This window comes from Pinus tabuliformis, chromosome X, assembly GCF_031772625.1.
Source record: "Pinus tabuliformis cultivar Carrire ecotype Pingquan chromosome X, CPIR1, whole genome shotgun sequence".
Lineage (NCBI taxonomy): Eukaryota > Viridiplantae > Streptophyta > Pinopsida > Pinales > Pinaceae > Pinus > Pinus tabuliformis.
In genome coordinates, this window is record NC_142308.1 from 1,286,682,903 (window position 1) to 1,286,695,307 (window position 12,405).

Below are 12,405 nucleotides of genomic sequence, written 5' to 3' on the forward strand. Positions count from 1 at the left end.
GCATCCACTTCTACTTGGACTAGTTGACTCTTCGTGATTTCTTCTTCTTCTTCTTAGAGGTGTGGATCTGGAAATTGCCTTTCTTTTGGCTTATGGGCTTTCCTTTTTTTCCTTTTTGGATTATTTTTCTCCTATGGGAACATGCTATGCAAGTGTCCTATTTGGAAGCATGTTCCACATTTGAAATTCGTATTCTCGTAATCTAAAACTTGGGTCCACTGGAAGTTTTTTTGTTTCACATGAATATTGTCAGGTAGATATTTCCTAAGGTTTATATCTACATAAATTATGTCAAAAGTAAATAGGCCTTTCTCTATTCTTTCTAGATTTATTTTATTGATTTTTCCAAGAATGTTTGCAATATCCTCTAGGACCTTATGGTGCCAAAAAGGAAGAGAGATATTTGGAAGTCTCACCCATATCAGAATTATAGGGACCAACATAGTTGTAGCATAAAATGTTGGGAACAATGGCATAATGAAGAGCCTAGCATTACCCCAAAAGCATGGCCCTTCATTGAGGACAAACTCTAGGTTGTTTTGTGTATCAAATTGAACAATGAAGAATCCTTTGGAACATAAATAGATATCCCGGTTTGCAATCCAAGAAAAAATGTCCACTGGAATAATGCATTAATTTTGGGCCAAAAAACATTAAACTTACGAATAATATCATTAGATTTGATGGGAAAAAAGAGAGAGTTTACCAATATATTTACTTCCAAGGTTTCTACTTGTTCCATTCACTCTACAATGTAAGGTCTTGGGATGTTTTGGATCTGAGATCCTAGATTTTTTAGGGGTTGTTCAAAAGGGAAGGAAGCCTTTCTTTTCAATTCATCCTTGTAGGAAACTGGTCCATTTTATGTCCTGAATCCTAGAGCTCCTCCACATAGCCTCAAGTTCAAAACAATGGTTGAGTTGCATATGATGAAATAATATTTACTGTATAAAAAGTCATCGAACGAATTTCCTTCATATATCATATATTGAAGGGTTATAGGGATGCCCCATTTATTCTTTATAATCTATTTTAGAATATTTATAGAGTGTGAGTTTATTATCAAGAAAAATGGATTATTTACCATGACACTCTTGATGAAAATCTAGAAAAAATTGGTTCCCACTCTTCCTATGATTCATTCAGCTAAGAAAAGATGGAGCATTTGACAATTATTGGTGGGAATAACTCCCTTTTGTGCATATATAGGCGAGCAACAACTAGACTTGGCACCTCCGATGTTGAGCATGAAGGGGACTCCGGAACATAGCAGAAGGGATAAACAAATTGCAACCCTATTAGGATCACTCTCCACATCTTCCTCAAGGAAAACCAAAAGAAAAACATTGAATAAATTTTGTCTCCCATAAAATATCTTTGAAACATGTTATTTCTTGCAAAAAAAAAAAAAAAAACATTATTGATAAGAGGCAGCACTACAAATTCATTCCCTATCTGTTGAGACTAGTAATTAATAGTTGGAGAGAAGAAACCTATCCACCATGTCTAAAAACTTGAAAGTCCCTTTGGATATGCCCAAGAAAATACTAGTGACTATAGCGCAAAACCATGATGCTTCCACACATCGTAAAACATGCTCATAAACCGCAATGATGGATGAGGAAAGAATGAAGTAGGAAACCCTAGCTATCAACAGAAAGTCCATTTTCCTTCCTAGATGCCAATTCAATATATCATTCCACCACCCTAACTCGAGTTACTTATGTTGATAGTTAATAAAAATATGGAGTGGGCACGAAGAGAAAAATGACAATGCCCATCATCCTTGAGGGTCAAAGGAGGCTAAGTTGGGATGAGGAGAAGAAGGTCAACATGTGAGAGAACTGGGGGATCGAGTGTTTGGTTTAGGATCAAAAGTAGAGTAGAGAAGATATGACTGGAAAGAAGTAACATAGAACAACATGGATGGATTCAAGGAAGACATACAAAAGACAAAGTATAATTTGTGGAGAACAATGACTTAGACTGGACTGTGTGTGTCTAAGCCTATATGGCTAGTGGGAGGCTCGATGGGGAATTAAACCACTTAGTTTTTGGTCAGTAAGATAATAAATATTTAAGTTTTAACTAGATAAGTTTTGAAACTATATAATGCTTGTTGGAAGGATGATAAACCACTCGGTAGGTAACCTGAGCCACTTTGTTGTTTTTTGAAATAGATGATAAACCACCTAAACAATGGGCTACAGACTCTTGTAGTGATTTCCTTGAATATCTAGTTGACAAACCACCTATATGGTGGATTTAATCTCGTATAATTATATGCAAAACCATAGTTGAACCCAAGGATAATTTTAGGGGCGAATGTTCGCCCTTTGGCGAAATTAAGGGGTTTTAAATTTTTAGTGGGCGAATATTTTGTATCATAGTACATTTTTACAAATCACCTAAAATAGCCCACCTTATTTTAAGGGAGAGGGTAAAAAAGGTAAATTTAGCCCTTGAAATTAGGACTTACAACCTTCCATTCGCCAATTTTCAAGAATAGGTTTTATTTAAGTGAATCCATTCGCCCATTTTCAAGAATAGGTTTTATTTAAGTGAATCCTATGGGCCAAATACCATATTTATAAAAGAGGTATGGTAAATTAATAAAAATATAAATAAATGAGAGGTATGGTAAATAAATAAAACATTTTTTATATTTACTCCATAAGTCACCTTATATACATGTAAGGGTGTAAACAAATAAAAATATAAGTAAAGTGGAGGTATGGTAAATAAATAAAATGTCTTTTTATACTTACTCAAAAGATATGGTAAATAAATAAAAATATAAATAAACTAGACGTATCGTAAATAAATAAAACCTCTTTTTATATTTAGTCCATAACTCTCGTTCTATTTATGAAGGCTCAAGAAAGAGGTTTTATTTAAGTGAATCCTATGGGCCAAATACCATATTTGTAAAAGAGGTATGGTAAATTAATAAAAATATAAATAAACGAGAGGTATGGTAAACAAATAAAACTTTCTTTTATATTTACTCCATAAGTCACCTTATATTTACGAACACTCAAAAAATGGATTATATTTAGGTGAAACCTATGGCCAAAATACTATGGGACAAATACCATGGACTAGATTGTTATTAATACCATGCAAAAAACCATTATTAACCCTAATATTAGAATTAATAAAAATAAATATGGCACATGGTATTGACCCATGGTATTCACCTGGAATGTAGCCTATTTAAATGGGGGAATTAAACCAGCATGTAGCCTATGCTAAGATTCACTAGGACTTTACAAAGTTTTATTATTTAGTGAAAGACTCTCCAAGATCTTACAAGATTTTATAATTGAGTAAAAAATTTGCCACGCCTGGTGAGAGATTCGCCAAAAAATTATATATACATATTATATTATTGATAAAATCGCCTTCCATTTTTCCTATATACCATGGAGATTCGCCCATTTATTATATTTATAAATTTAGGGGGGGGTTCTTAAAATTTTCCATGGTTGAACCTTGGCTGAAGTATTGCGTTATTTTTTGGAAGCAAAAGGGTCAAGGGTCTCTGTGGTGCTTACTTCTTGAGAACAATTGATAAAACACCTGAATAGTGAATCCTCACCCTGAAGTTTTTGTAAATCCTTAGTGTGAAATTTTTAAAGCCTATACCCTCGTCGCCCCTCAGACTCTAGATCTGGCTAAGGGATGGTTAACTACAAGAGTGGCCATAATGTAGCTAACCTATGTTCGGGTGGAGAGTTGAAGTCCATCCCTTAGTTGCTATCCAGTTCAACTCATTCAGATAAGTATAAGAATTATGTGTATTGAGCTTTAGGTAATGATGGCCTTGTTCTGATGACAAATGTTTCTATGGTCATGTCTATTCATATATGGGTGAGGAATATTGTTATTACAACTGCTATTAGCTATCTTGAATGTTAAGTTCCACTGGCTTGTACCACCATGGAGCTACTACAATGTCTATGGATTATTAGTTAAGTGTATGCTAGTAGATGAGTGTTTATATGGTTGTAATTGTAGGCTTATAAACCATGAAATTGGATGGAGGTTGTAACTTTTTAAACAATTTAGTTAGTAGTTGTTTTCTTTAAGGAAAAATCTAAATGATTCACTCATAAACCAGCATAGTGAGACAATGCATATCAAACCCCTGAGAATTGACCATTAGGCACATTTCACTAATGGAGGCCAAGGTTTAGGCCTCCATTGTCTCATGTAAAAAGTTGGGTGTTTGGGTCAATATCCGAAGTCTTAAGATATTTAGCAAATTGTAACTATGTTCAAATGTACATCGGACATGCACTAGATGTGTTTAGGATAGGCATTGAAAGTGAACTAAATGTGTACCTGATGTGGACTGGATATGAACCAAGTGTACACTTTGGTCGAGGTTGGATGAGCAATGGAATAGATGGTTTTCACCACACATCAATTATCACCCAATGCCATTTTTATTTTAGATCACTGCAAGGGTAAATGACTAGGTAGTAGAAAATGGACTTGCCGCATTGGGCCCTTTTTTCTAACCTATCAGGGAATGTGGAGACCACATGTGACTGTCTACCACTTACCACTAATAGCCTCATTATTATTCACATACATAAGATCATCGGTAGGATGGTGAGAGGAAATATTGACCCAAAATGCTCATAACGAGGAATGCCTACAAAATAGAAGGAGAAAGCCTTGCGGGTTTTGCATCCAAGACAACGTGGTAGTGATCACGAGGAGGGTTTGCTATGTAAGAGATGATAGTGTCAAGGATTCTCATTAGGATGTTGTGGTAGTACCATGTTGACCACATGGGGCTGCCACATGGGTGTAATGTGGTAGCCCAATGCTAAGGTCGCATATCTTGATTGGTAAAACTTCAGAAGACCATCACTTTAAATTGAGGAATTGGATTGAGATAAATTTTATATTGCTGAAAATCTCCTGATGAACTAAATGCAATGGTGGCATTAATTTATAGTTTTAACATAATGGAAGAAGGTGATTTTTGTGACCCCATCTTCATAATAGACTATGGAGGTTGGTTCAAATAATAAGTAACACCTATTACAACTTGAGATTGAACAAAGGCATAGAAGGGAATGTTTCAGAGTGGTATCAAAACTTATTTTTTTTAAGTATGGTCAAATTCCACCTTGGATAGCTTGGATGACTAAGATGATGATTGCATTAAATTCCTCTTTTTCAGAAGACCAAAATCAACCTAAATATCACTCTATTTGTACAAGAGGAAGTTGATTTTTGAATTATTTTATTCACTCATGTATAATGGAATGGGTTGTCCTTAAGCGCATGTGAAATTGGTTAGGTCGGCCTCAACCCCAAGTGGACCCTCATGGAATCCTATAAATAGAAGAGACCTCAAGCTAATTTCCACACATTCATCAAGCCATATTCTACTCTTCTCTTCTATCTTGGTTCACATAGGTCTAATGGATGAAGTTTGCACAAGGGTCCGAAATCACACGGGAGGAGCCCTCATAGATCTAGGGTTTCTGGTTCTCGAACACATGAACATAACTAAGATTTTTTGTCCCTAAACACATGCACCGAGTAGCTAAGGGAGAGTTCAAAAAGTCTCAGATGCTCACATAGAGGCATGAAGGGAGCATCCAGGGCCTCACAGTTAGATCAAACAATGTTAGTCTTCAAACACTCACACAGAGAGGTCAAGGAAGCATCTAGGTAGTCCCAAATGCATGCTCAGTAAATGGAAGAGAGTTTCTAGGGGTTTGGAGCAAATCTGTGTGAGTTTGACCCTAGATGCATGCATACAATATTCCTAAGAGCATCTAGGAAAATACAGACGCTTTCACACAATGGATGAGGGAGCATCTAGGGAGTTTGAAACACTTGTAGTCAGTCTTGCTAGGAGTGTGCTAGATTTTGATCTAGGGGTTGGAAATTTCTTTCAATTGGCTTCAGTGATATAACGGATTAAGGGTTTTTGTCTGCCATTCTGTAGATTTGCAATTTGTTTCTATAAATCTCTACAACAAATTTATGTATTGGTTTCATTGTACTCTGTGTTGAAAACTTTTTATGATGATCTAATAAAGAGGAAGATTTGAAATGGTTTTTCCCCTTGTGGGGTTTTTCCCTAGTCTTGGATCAAGCTGTTGTCTCTTATGGTTGTGCTATTGACTTCTTTGTCATTAAATACATTGTTCTATCTCCAGTTACAATTTATGATTGGTTACATTACTAATAATTGGATGCATTGTTAATGAAGAAGTAAATTGAGATAATGCAATTGATACAACATAAAACAATAAGAAAAATTAATGTGGTATCTAAGCTGAGGTGAAGGACAAACCCAAAAGAAGACAAAAAATTGAAGCCCTCCTTATTAGAAAGAAGTTTTCCTAGTCAAGGTCAAGATGTCTTTCTTTCATTAGAGGAAATTTCAGCTTAAAAGTGCCAATGGAATTTTCATGTATTTTCCATGTCATAATATGTAAACCAATGAAGATATTTTAAAGGTATATGTAAATATTTTGGAGGGAAAAGAAGAAAACATATATTTTTTTTTAATTGTACTTTTGGCTTATCTCATTATAGGTTTACGCAAATTTCAAGTGTAGACAGTCATTGGATGCGGAATTAAATTCCACATCCAATGAGTACCCCTTGTGTATACCTTTGAGAAGACCCACATTGATAGAAAAAAATCATAGATACATTAAAAAAATGTTTTCAACACGTTTTTTTAATATATCTGTGATTTTTATCAATGTGGATCTTCTCAAAAGTATTCATAATGGGTACTCATTGGATGCGAAATTTAATTCACATCCAATGAGTGTCTACACTTGAAATTTGAGTAAACCTATAAGGAGATAAGCCAAAAATAAAATTTAAAAAGTAGTTCTCTTCTTTTCCCTCCAAAATTCATAAGTCTTATTTTATTATTTAACTATTAATTTATTATTTTTCCTTAGGAGGCCACTTTTAAGCTAACATTTTCTCTAATGACCTTGAAGGAGCATGGAAAGTTGGGTGATCAATCAAACTTTACTACATGGAAAGTCAGGTTGGAGATCATAGCTAACAACAATGATGTGATGGAATATATTCAAGGACGGATGTCCAAGCCTCCAAAAAATGCTTCCGCTTCCCTAAAAAACAAGTACAAGAAAGGTGAGTCCAAAGCAAACAAAATTATAGCTGATGGTTTACAAAGATAATTTACTTGGATATGTTGTGAATTTAAGAAAGTCTAAAGACATGTATTACAAGATAGTCGGCGTGTATGAAATCAACAATTTGAATGAGATTGTCACCTTGAAAGATCAACTGAAGGAAACAAGGATGAATAAAGGAGAAGCTTTTAAATCCTACATTATGAGGATATATCACCTTAGAGATCCATTGCAGAGAGTTGGAGAAAATGTGCATAACAGGGAACTTGTAGTTGTCACTCTTAGAGGTCTCCTTCCTATTTGGCAAACCTTCATTACTATAGTAAGAAACAACAATTTCCTTCCGCCATTTGATGAAATTGTTGGGAAACTCGCTCAAGAAGAATCAAGGATGATAGCTAGATGAAGGATTCAAAAGCATGAAGAGGGAGAGCCCATTGCATATACCACTCATGAAAAAAAGGGAAAAGGAAGTCCATCAAGGAAGCCTCATTCTCAAAATGAAAAAGGAAGGAATGACATATGGTTATCTCATATTGAATTTTATAATTTCCACAAGAAAGGTTAATATGCGTGAGACAGTCCCGAGAAAAGAAAAAGGCCATGTTACAACACTAGAAGCAACAACAATAATAAAAGAAGAAAAGGCAATCAAAGGAATAACCGCGCTAGAAGATATGAAACAAAAAGAAGAGATTCCTCAAATGACCGTGAAGAAGATCATCCTCCTCAAAAGAAGTCAAGAGCTCCAAAAAATATTAATAGATTCTTATTTCCGCCCTCACTAGTTCTTCTCCACTGGATTCGTGGGATAGTTGGTTGGTTGATAGTAGGGCCACTCATCATTTCTCTGGATATAAGGAAGTCCTCTCTAATCTGGTAGAGGGGGAGACTAAGTTGAAGATCTTTCTTGGAGACAAGTTCATTCATCCTATGAAAGGCTTTGGGTTTGTCAAATTTCAATTGAATTATGGGGAATTAATTCTGCTACATGATGTTGTGTATGTACTGAGATTAATGAAGAATTTGGTATCTATATCTACATTCGAAGATAAAGGGATGAGGGTTGCCTTCATGAAATGAAAAATTTTGAATTGGTTTGTTGATTCACCTATGAGAAATGCATTCACATTAGGATCAAGATTTGAAGGACTCTATAGAGTCACTCGAAGACCACTTCTAGCATTGGTTCATAATACCAATCATCTGAGTGAGGTGTGGCAGTGCAGACTGACTCATCTAAAGGGTTTCACTCCTTACTCTATCGCGAATGACTCTTCACTATGGCTTAACTTCTCAATTTCTTATCGATGGCTTTCTAATTGCTCAATGACAAACAAGTTTCTTGATCACTTAATGACAAACAAACTTGATGACAGACATGTTTCTTGATCGCTAGAAGGTAAACATGCTTCTTACTTACTCAACTTCTTACTCTATGGGTGGACAAATTTTAAAAAAAATTAACCTCACGACCCTCAAAACTTAGCACTCTAATACCACTTGTTGGTATTTTGAGCCCATTAGCATTTAATTAAGAAAGAAATGTATAAAGAATAGAAATTGAATTACACAAACTAACACAAAAATTTACATGGTAAAACCTTCACATTATGTAACGAAACCTCTAAGGGGCAAGGGATTGGAATTCTTATTGCTCCAAAGTCAAAAATGACTCTCCAAGTTACATCAAGCCTCTTAGTCAATCATCATTTTAATACAAAAACTTGGTTACATAACTCCCTATAGTTTCACGGTTGGGTGAACACAAAAACTAAATTCACTCAGAGAATTACATCATTAATTGTTACCATTCTTTAACAATTTATGTGGTTGCACCCATTTCAGCTAGTTGTTTTTCCTCTATAGAAAACATATCAAGAAAGGTATCGGTGGATGACAATGTTGTAAATTATTTGAAAATCAAATCGAAGAGATGCTTTTGCCTATTGGTGGATGATAGTCTTGTAAACTCTTTAAAAATTCAAAAATGCTTTTGGGTATTAATGGTGAATGGTAATCTTATAACCTCTTTTCCGCCAATGTTTTTGCTTCATCAAAAACCTATTAAAAAAATTCAAAGAATGTGAATGGGATTGTGCAGAAACTCGGTAAATTTGATGCTCTAATTAATGAAATGCTCCATAATATTGAGCTAACTCTTTAAACCACCATAGCTAACAATCTCAGCTGCTATTTCAGCTCTGGTTAAAATAATGGAAAGCACAAAATGTTATCCCATAAAATTATATGAGTACATGCTCAGAACGAGATGCTTGTTTGTTACACGCTCTCTTTTGGAGAAAAATTTGACCATACAGATCAGGAGCTCATAGAACATCTACAAGGAAAGGTTGGCGTTGATAATTCCGCCCCTCATCATTTGATTGACGAGTTTATTCCTAGACAGCCGGCGATGAGAGCAGCGAAGGGAAACAAGATGGCACAAGACTGTTAAAATGAGACAGGTGCTGGTTAGTGGCAAGCAGAAGTGCTGCAAATACTTTGTTTTTTTTAAGTACTGTACATTAAATTTTTTCGGGAAGCACAAGAAACCCAAGAAAAGCAACTCTAACGCTGCAAACGTCAGTCATAACATTATTAATCTGGTCAAAATATTCTCTACATGATTTAAAGAAAAAGTCAATCTATGAGATGTGCTGTATTCTAAACGTTATCTAGGTTCAATAATATTTTTTAATATATATTGATAATTTTAAATTCATTTATTTAAAAATATATTTAAAATAATAATAAGTTATATAATAAATTAAAATTAAAATAATAAAAGTAATTAATCTACGAAATGATATCTAATTTATCATTCGAGAGATTTAATAAGCAATATTTTTATATTAATATTATTATCCATATGAAGTGATATTTAAGTAATTTTAACATTATGATATATGTAGGGTTGGATAACATTTTAATATTGTGTATTATTTTATGTTATCAAAGTGAAATAATATACATTATCAATTTATTTTGTACAAAATTTTAGTTTTATAATTGTAAATGTTATATTATTAATATCATATATTTTTAGCTTAATCTACAAGGATTTGAACTTTTAATTTTATGTTTTATATCATATATATTTTTCCATGTTGTATGTGTTCTCCAAAGATTATAGGAGGGTTGGAGTGTGGCTTGAGAAATCACCTAGTAAGGATATATAAGCCATTAAAATCACCTAGGGATAGGCCACAACAACCCTTAACATGGCTAGATTTTTGCTAGAGTTTCAAACAGGTGATCTTCACATCATTGACTGACTTTAATAGTGCACCCCATCACCATATATTCGAGGCCCTGCGAGCTTTTATATCATACTTGATAGCACAAATATGAAATTAATTTTTTTACTTGGTTTAATTGTAACATGTATATAATTTTTTATTTTTGATATTTTTTTAGGCATTTCGTGTTATCCAAAAGTAATAAAAAGGTTCATAACCAAAGCTCTAAGGTAGGATGACCCTAAATAGCAATAGCATAGGTATGTGATCACCATCTAAACAACACTCAAACCAACTAAAAATGATACATAAAATGAACATATTCAAGGCTAAAAACATAAATAATAGTAACAAGTCCTTTAAAGAAAAGGAGAATATTAATTATTACATGTTAGTGAAGAGAAAAATAATTCTTAGAATTCTCTCTCCCTTTTATGAAGAAATTCTCCCTCATCAAAATCTTATGAAATTAACATGTTTACAGTAATGAAAAATGCATCATTGGATAGAATATCAACATTATTGTTTAGTTCATGAAAAATGTGCTAAAACTTGACACTCTAAAATTCTAATGAGATTGTGTTCCATTGTTGCATTATATGAAATACACCCACTTAATCACCTCATGATCAATGATCCATTTAATTATTAACTTATGGAAATAAGTCAATGACACATTAAAAAAAAAACAACATAATGCATTGAATTCAACCTCAATGTTAAAACAATGGCTTAAATTTGCTTTCGTGGAGTTGTATTGAAAGCCCAAGAGATACAAAACAAAACCCAACTGCCATGACTAGTCCCTTCAAAAACGCTCAAATATATCACTTTATTCACACAATTCTTCCATTTATATTAAGATATAAGTGCTCAAATATTGTAATACTTTGAAGGTAGGCTAAAGAGAATCTTTAAAGAAACTAACATTGTGCATGTGCCAAATTACCTAAGTAATTAAAATAAATAAGACACAATATTTTTAGTGATCCCTTAATGAAGTAAGCTTGAAAACAATTAATAAATTGTTTTCTATCCATAAGTGATTATCTTAAATCTATACTTCAATCTCAAGCCAAACTTATCTTGTAAATGGATATTCTTAAAATAAATAAAAATTTGATGCACTATTCTTCTTACATAAGCCAGAAATAATAGGCTGATTTTTTTTTCCCTAAATCCTATTTCATGTTGAGGCTCATTCTCTCATACTTAACATAAAAATATACTTATTCTTTTTTACCTAACTTAAAAAACATACTCTTTAATTCAATAATTTCTTGATTTTCCAAAAATCTTTTTTTCCTTAAAATTAACTTCTCACTTTTACTAAACTTTTTCAACCACTCTCAACTGACTTGTTATTTGAAATCATTAGTAATATATATATATATATATATATATATATATATATATATATATTACTAATGCAAATAAATTGCAATTGCAAAAGAGTAGCAGACTTCTTATTAACATAGGAACCATGGATTCCCAATTGCAATGAGTAGCGACGACCCGAAACACATTTATATTTTGTTGTAAAGTCCCGGCGGTCCACAGCTATGTGTATCTACATATATAAAGATTTCTGATTGTGATTAATGGTGGACGACCCAAAACATATTTACGTTCTATTTAAAAGTCTAGTGGGTCCGTAAGGCCTTGGTAAATATGGTGGTGCATTCAATCATTGCCGATTGCGATATGGGTAAGCCGGACCTGAAACATATTTACGATGTGTTTAAAGGCCTAGCGGGTCCGTAAGGCCTTGGTAAATATGTTGGTGCATTCAATGATTCTCGATTGCGATATGGGTAAGCTAGACCCAAAACATATTTACGCTATGTTTTAATAGCCCGATGGCTCCGTAAAACATTGAATATGTATGTTGGTGCATTCAATGATCAACGATTGCGATTTATGATCACGGGCCAGACCCGAAAGATATATTCATTATGGTTGTAAGTCCTTTTAGGTCCGGCAGGTCGAAAAGTCTTCTTATGATTGCA

General features: G+C 33.7%; 1 pseudogene; it reads left to right on the forward strand.

Moving 5' to 3' along the window:
• LOC149144755 (NAC domain-containing protein 75-like) overlaps nucleotides 1-12,405 on the forward strand; it is a 124,074-nt pseudogene that overhangs the window by 34,808 nt on the left and 76,861 nt on the right.